Here is an 8,441-nt window from a genome sequence, read left to right on the forward strand (position 1 = left end):
GCCTGAAAACATTTGCTCCTTAGGCTTAGTTGTGTAGCCTGGGGGTGCCTTAGCTCATTTATATGGTGTTAATATTTAGTAGCAAATTCAAATCAAGCCAACAGTTCTCTTTATAAGAGTTATCCCAATGGAGTTTGTATGGTATTTGCATTAAAATCATCACACCACCCTTTAGGCAATGAGCCAGTGATCATTGGCTCCAGGTCTAGACCAGAAGGAGAAACTCATCATACTGGTTTGACTGTCTTAGGGTGAATGGAAAGCAGTGAAGTCAAAGGATTCTTATATTTATTCAGTTCAACCAACATTTTCTTATTTGTTTATTTATATGTTTGTTTTACTAGAACTGTGATTTCATCTCTGTAAGGACCCCCAAGGAAGGAAATTGTTCTAATGCAGTCCAGCACCTTCTCTGCAATGTATAGTTTCAGAGAGTTACCTGGAGCCCTGAGAGGTTTAGTGATTTGCTAGACCCCTAGCCCTGGAGGTGTCAAAAACAAAACATCCCCAACCTTTTAGGAGCTTAAATTCTGCTGAAGGAGGTGGTATTCGAGCTGTGTTTAGAAGAAAGGGATTCTATCCATTGGAAATTAGGAGGATCATTCTAGACATAGGTGAGAGTTCATCATATTTAGTCAGCCACAGATCCGCCAAGCTGCTGACTGTCTTCACGCTCTACTGCTACTCGTCTTCCTCTGCCTCTGCCCCACAGGTCTCCCATAGCCCACCTCTGTTTCCACCTCAAACTCTGGGAACAATAATCATAACAACACGAGGATTCTTAGGAAGGACTGTCGACACAGGATCCTGTATGGTAGTAGCACATTATTGCAAAGTTGGAGCTAAAAGGGATCTTTGAGGTCATGTCTAATGCAATATTATGGGTGAGGAAACTGATATGCCCACAGTCACACAGCTAGTAACTATGGGAAATAGGATTCAACCCCAATTCTTCCTGACAGCAGTTCTACCACTCTAACCATTATACAGTCATATCTCTTAATAGGTTGTCCATTGTACTCACCATCCCTGTAACTTCCTAAGTTACCAGTCCATGGTCACCACTCCCCTGTAAGTTCTGTCTTTCAGACAAATCTTACCTTTTAGTGCCTTTTAGAATATAAACTTCTTGAAGGAAAGAACTATCTTGCTTTTTGTGTTTATATCCCCAGTTCTTAACATAGTATCTGGCACATAGCAAGCACTTAATTAATGCACTTTAATTCATTTCATTTGTTCAAATGCATAAAGTAGAGAGGTGAAGATACAATGTTATCTATAGGGAACAGCTGGAAAGGGGTGGTTTGACAGAAATAGAGAATGTGGGAAGGGAAGGAATATGAAATAAGATTGAAACAGTAGATAAGAGGCAGATTGTGGAAAGCTTTAAATGCTAGGCTGAGGAACTTGTATTTCATTCTAACGGCAATATATAAGGAGTCATTGAAACTATTTTTGTGCTGGTCATATTTGTGTCTTAGGAATCTCAGTTTGGAGAATAGATTGGAGAGGGGGAAAGTGGAAGCAGGAAGACCAGTTAGGTACAATCCAGATTTTTGCAATGGTACAATCCAGATGCAAGCTAAAATTGATTTGGGGGGGAGGAAGGGGAAAAGGAAGGAAAAAGAAAGTGATACAAACTATTTTTAAAATAGTCGCAGAATCACTGGCATATTGCATTTTTTATCCTTTATAATATGCTTTTGACCTTTTTTGTCTTTTTTTCACCCTTCTGATCCTGTTTGAAGACCTATACTCTAATGGTGTTAACGTTCAGTTAAGTGTCTACTATGTGTCAGGCACCATGCTAAATGCTGGGAATACAAAAAACATAAAACACGACAGGCCTAGACCTCAAGAAGTTTCCTTCCACACAGGGAATACAACATGTACACAGAGAAGTAAATACCAGCTAATTTGAAGAAAGAAAGAACACTATTAAAATAAAAAAGGAATTATCTGCCCCCAAATAGTCATAATTGCTTTATTTGTAAGAACAGAAAGCTGGAAACAACCATGGATATCTAATGTTTGGAAAATGGCCAAATAAATGATGATATAGTTATGCAATAGAGAGCCTCTGTGTCTTATAGTTAAAGGCTCCATTGCGATCTCCCAAGTCCTATGCTTTTTTTTTTCCCCCACGATCCCCCATGCATCCTCTTTCCTTTGCCTAAGGAGCCTGCCATTGGAGAACTTCCCAATTTACAAGCTTGGGGTCATAACCGAGCTAATCTGACAGAAAATCTCATCTTCCCTGAAACCTTTTCTCCAACTAGGCTCCTAATGCTAATGGAGTTCTGGAATGGTTTCAAATATTTTCCCTGCACTCAAACCCAATTTCTTTTTCTGGAAGTTGGCCAAGACTCTGTGTCATCAGTTTCGTTACCTTTATTGGTTCACATTGAAAGGAAATGCATGTACTTGACCACCAAGGAGAGGTTTGAAAGGGTGGGGGTGGACTGGCATAATCTATAAAATTAAATAATGATTTTTAGGCTTCTCATGTCATTTCAAACACCACAACTTGATGGTGAGCTTTTCCATCACAAAATTGGTTCCTTTCCAGTTTCCTGCCTACTGCCTCTCACAGAGGAGTCTGCTCTGTTGTTCATTACAGAATCAGAGAATCTCAGAGTAAGGAGGAAACCATGTTATCTAAAGCTGAACAGAAACCACTCTTCACAAGTCAGCTTCTGCATGAAAACTTCCAATGATGGTGGATTAGGCCACGTGATCTTTAATATTCTTCTGTTTTACAAACCATGATCACCCAAGACAAGCCCTTCTACTTTTGGATAGCTCTTGTTGTTAAGAAGTTTTTTTTCCCTTTCATTACGCCAAAATCTACCTCTCTCTTTCACATTTATCCCTGTTAAAATTTTATCTTATTAGATTCAGCCCATCATTCTACTCCATAGCAATCTTTTTGGATCCTGTATCTGTTGCCTACCATTAGGTATCCCTACCAGCTTTGTGTTATCTGTAAATTCAGTTAGAATGCTATCTATGCCCTTATCTGTGACTTTAATGAAAATATTGAATAGCGCAGTGCCAAAGATAGATCCCCAGGGCACTACACTAGAGACGTCCTTTCAGGCTGACATCAACCAATTACATACCACTTTTTGAGGCCAGTCATTCAGTGAGTTCCAGATCCATCTAACAGTACTATACCTAGACCATATTTCTTCATCTTATCCATAAAGACATTGACATGTGGATTTTAACTGGAAATGACATTAGAAAACACCTAGCTCAGTGTTTTCATTTTATAGATGAGGAAACTGAGGCCCAGAGAGGTTAAATTATTTGCCTGATTTCACACAGGTAGTAAGTACCAGGGAGCATTGAGCCTTATATTCTCCTGTCCATTGCAGGAAGGGGGAATCCATGATGGTTTAGGACTCTTGGATCATACTCTGGAATAGCTCACACAGTTCCAGAGTCAAGGCAACTTGCATTTTTGTGACAATGATGGAATTTCAACATCTTTTCATGTGATTAAATTCAAGTTTTAAAATAATTTATTAAGTATCTTCTTTGTGCTAGGAACTAAGCTGGGTATTTGGGATTAGAGAAGCTCAAGTTTCATAGGAAGGGTTGGGGTCCTGCTCAGGTGGGTCTGATTGGCTTCCCATCCCTGAGGTCACTGGCAGAGAGACATCAATCAGTTAGGAAACTTGAAGTTTCTAGGCTAAAACACATGATTCCAGATGTGGAAGATTCTAAACAGAGTGGGACAGAAAAGAAGGGGTACTAGATAGGAGAAAGAATCACAACTAGTGAATTAAAATTGTTTTTAACAGAGAAAGACTATGCCAAAAAAAATCAAAGACTTTTTCCAATTACCATATTTTATTAAATTAATATACCATAATTCATTGTAATTGTGGTTATTGAATATGTAGATTGACTCTAATTTTTGCTATCACAAAGCAGCTGTGAATATTTTTTTACAGATTGGTCTTTTATTTCTTTTTCATACTATATTAAAGATATAGTCTCAGCAATGTTATTCCTGGCTCCAAGGATATAATCAGTTTGATTACTATTATGGCATATTGAGAGATTGCTTACCAAAAAGTTTACACAGGTCTAGAGCAGCGGTGGGGACCTCAAGGTCACATGTGGCCTTCTAGGTTCTCGGATGCAATCTTTTAACTGAGTCCAAGTTTTACAGAACAAATCCTTCTATTAAGGGGATTTGTTCTGTGAAGTTTGGATTCCATCAAAGGGTCGCACTTGAGGACCTAGAGGGCCACATGTGGCCTTGAGGCCACAGGTTCCCTACCCCTGGTCTAGAATCATATGAACATTGTAAAACAGTGGCTTTCTACCTATTTTGTTGTTTAATAATTTTTCAGTCATGTCCAATTCTTCATGACCCCTTTTGGGGTTTTGTTGGCAGCGATACTGGGGTGGTTTGCCATTTCCTTCTCCAACTCAGTTTGCAAATGAGAAAACTGAGGCAAATGGGGTTAAGTGACTTGCCCAGGGTAACACAGCTAGTAAATTTATTAGGCCAAATTAGAAATCAGATCTTCCTGACTCCAGGCCCAGCACTCTATCCACTGTGTTTCCTAGCTGCCCCATTTCCACCCATAAATCCCACCAACACTGAATTTACTTTTTTTTTTGCCATTTTTACAATTCAGGAGTTCTAAAATAGAATCTCAAGATTGTCTTGATCTGAATTTTTCTTGTTACTATGTAATTTATACATCTTTGAATTACTATGTGATTGAATTTAATTCAAAAAGACTTTATTAAGTGCTTACTAGGTTCCAGGCACTGTGCTAGGTGCTAGGCATATAGAGACAAAAACAAAAACAGTCCCACTTTTCAAGGAATTGACATTCTACTAGGAGAGCTGGGGAAACACAGCATGTACACAGATAGGGGATCGGCCAATGAGGACCTAGCCCTAGGAACATGTGCAAATACATCCATGAGGATATCTGGTGAGCTTTCTTCTGAACATCTGTGAGGACATGGAATGCAGGGACCTACATCTTCTCTTTAGAGCAGATGAGGGTATTCTCTGACTATTACCTGTTCATCTGCTATGTGGTGAAAAAAAAGACCTTTTGATGAGCTGCTGAACCAGTGTTGCCTATGAGTACAAAAAAGCATTAATCAGCCAAATCAGCCTCTTTTTTTCCCCCCTGGTAATGATTAAGGTAAGAAGTGCTGCTTGCTGCCACATGGAGAAAGAGATGGTAGACAATGGCCTACTCTTTCTATCTGTACATGTGCATGAACATGACACAGCTGTTTTTCGGTACCTGTTGCACCTATTATTTTCTTCTTCTCTAAGCTGATGAAGTATTGGTGATGGAACTCACTAGGCAACAATCTTGTGAGCTTCAGAAGAGTTGGGAGAGCAACCGGAGGTCTAGAGATCTTTATACTGGATTTGTTGGCAGCAAAGCCCGATTCAGCCCTGAGGAGTAACTTGCTTGACACAGCCTAGCAATGGATAAACACCAAGGTGCTACATCCAGCAAGCAGGAGAGTGACCCCGTGCACTGGGGATGCCATATTTGGAAATGAATTTAGTAGGGGAAATACTTTATAGCAACTACTTTAAGTTTGAGCCCACTCTCCATCAAAGACCAAGATGGTAGAAAGGATCATGTGTTCCAGGTTCAGGGAAGGAGAGGATACTTAATGCTTCTCTTCTTGCTATATCTTTTCACCAAATATCTCTTTGTTATTTGGTTAAATTGATAGTAGGATGCAAATTACTGTAATCAATTGTATTAAGGAGATATTAGTTGTCACTAGAAATCAATGTGGGAGAGAACACCCTGAACAGTGTTCTGAGCTGATAACATTATAATGTCACTGTCCCTTAGGACCATGATGGGAAGAGCCTGTCAACCAAGGCTGAGGACTTGACTTGCAAGTACTAGTGGAAGCTGGAATGAGACCCTTCAGAGTCTGAATGGGCTACACAAAACATATATACAAAATAAATACTAAGTAATTTTGGTGATGGTAGGGAAAACAAACAACTTGGGGAATCAGAAAAGACCTCTTAATAATTTGTACACTCTTCTTCAAAAATTGCTTAGCCATATCTTCTAACCATTTCTCCAGTGATATACATCAGTTCCTTGTAAATTTTTTTTTAACCAATTGGGGTTAAGTGACTTGCCCAGGGTCACACAGTTAGTGTCAGGTGTTTGGTCTGAGGCCAGATTTGAACTCAGGTCCTCCTAACTTTAGGACCAGTGCTCTATCCACTGCACCACATAGCTGCCCCCTTATAAATTCTTAATGTCAGGCTTTTATCTGATAGATCCACTGTGAATATTTCCCCAATTTGTTTATTTTCTTTTTTTATGTTATAAATGTTTTGGTCATGTAAAATCTTTTAATCTTTGCAGAACCATCAATTTTATTTGTAATAAATTTATTTTATTTGCTTGATAAAAATGTTCTTTTTTTAACAATTGAGAAAAATATTTCATTTTCTTTTATTTTTAATGATTCTTTTTTATATTTAGGTCACTGGTCATTAGATTTTGTTGCAGTTTCACAGATGTCAGAAAAAAGCAAGCTTACACTCCCCAGTATCCTCTGTGGCAGGCACCTTCCTATCCTATGGGACTCCACTTCCCAGGAGACTGTGTGCCTGTGGCACCTGGAGATTACATTGCAATGAGAAATCTCTAAGTAGACAGGAAGTGTCAGGAGGGCAATAGGGACTTCTAGGTTAAAGGAATAAGAAAAAAACATATAGAGAAAGATTGCACTGGCAGCACTCAGTATAGAACAGCAGTAGCACGAACTCTTTTTGATTGCTGCTGAGACTTTGCTAAAAAGAGGAAAAGAGTCAAGCTGGAACACACAGATACCAGCAAACAGCAGTTTCCTGTTCAGGCAGCAAGACTGACTGAATTCAACACTAGATTCTTCCCTGAGTGTGAGTTTTTCTATGGATTGTTTCCTAGATTTTCTCAGTAGGCGTTAGGAGGCACCTGGAGCTAACATGAAGTTCAAGGAAGTTCAAGGCTACAACTAATAGATGAGAGAGAGAGAGAGGGAGAGAGAGAGAGAGAAAGAGAGAAGAGAGAGAGAGAGAGAAGAGAGAGAGAGAGAGAGAGAGAGAGAGAGAGAGAGGCAGACGGAGAGTCCAGAGGAGAGAGACAAAGAGACAGTCAGAAAGAAGAGTGACAGTCACAGAGAAAGAGAGAGAGAGAAAACACTATGAGGACTGGGTTTTGAAATGTGCTTTCCTAGTCCTTTAATAATTGTTTTAGTCCAAATTAAATGTTTCAGTTTTGGAATGCATGCCCTTTTCAAACTTGAGTTCAACTACTTTTAGAGGTTCCCAGTTAGTCTGGGATGAAGGCTCAAGCCAATTAATCGCAAATTTAATAAGCCAATTTAATTGCAAAATTACTCTCAGTTTGAACCCAGTAGTTCATATAAATCCAGAATTGAGTGCAATGAGAGCTATAGTATATGCATAGGCATAAACTAAACTTATTGTTCGGCACTTGCCTATCTAGTTTTCCCAAAAGCCATGTTTATTGAATATTGGCTCCATTCCCAAAAGCATTTTCATTGAATAATGGCTCCATTCTTCAGTCTTTTATAAACATGACCTTAGCATACTCTAATCTCTTATGTATACCATTTTTCAATTTTCTATTCTGTTCCATTATCAATCTCTATTTTTCCAAGTATCTGATCATTTTTATAATTGCTGATTTATAGCATATTTTTGAAATATAGCAAAGTAAGTCTCCCGCTTTTTAAAATATATTTTCTTGATATTTTTGTTTATCTGTTTTTTATGTGAATTATGTTATACCTTTATCTAATTCTATAAAGTAGTCAATTGTTTTGTTTGGAATTCCATTAAATCTCTAACTTTATTTGAGAAGTCCTTGGCCTTTTACTTTATTTGCTCAGTCTAACCATTGACAGCAGTTATCCAACAATTTCAGAACAAGTTCAGTTCTTCCTTGATTTTTGTCAAAATGATTTTGAAGATATCTTCATATAGACCTCTTGTGTGACTTGATAAGTTAATATCTAATTATCAGCTGAATTTGTATTATTGAAAATTATTTTTCTCTTTCAATGAGTTTCTCAAGGCATTTTTTGATGGTTTATAGAATTGTAAATTATTTTGTAGGTTTATCTGAAAGTTACTTTGCAAAGGTTATCATCTCAATTAATTATTTTATTCAATATCTTGGATTTTTATAAAATTAAAATCATGTCATATGAAAATATAGATAATTTAACTCCTTCACTGTAGACCATTTTCTTATTTCCAAATGTAGGGAACATAGTACCAAAACAACTAGACTGCTTCTAACAAATATGCTGGTATTGTGGTGCCTACTAGAACCAAAAGAGTGAGAAGCCTAGCTGAGACTGTACACCCAGGCCCAGGGAGAGCAGCATGATGGCATCAT

The sequence above is a fragment of the Phascolarctos cinereus genome, unplaced genomic scaffold (genome assembly GCF_003287225.1).
Source record: "Phascolarctos cinereus isolate Bilbo 61053 unplaced genomic scaffold, phaCin_HiC Scaffold_4;HRSCAF=312, whole genome shotgun sequence".
Lineage (NCBI taxonomy): Eukaryota > Metazoa > Chordata > Mammalia > Diprotodontia > Phascolarctidae > Phascolarctos > Phascolarctos cinereus.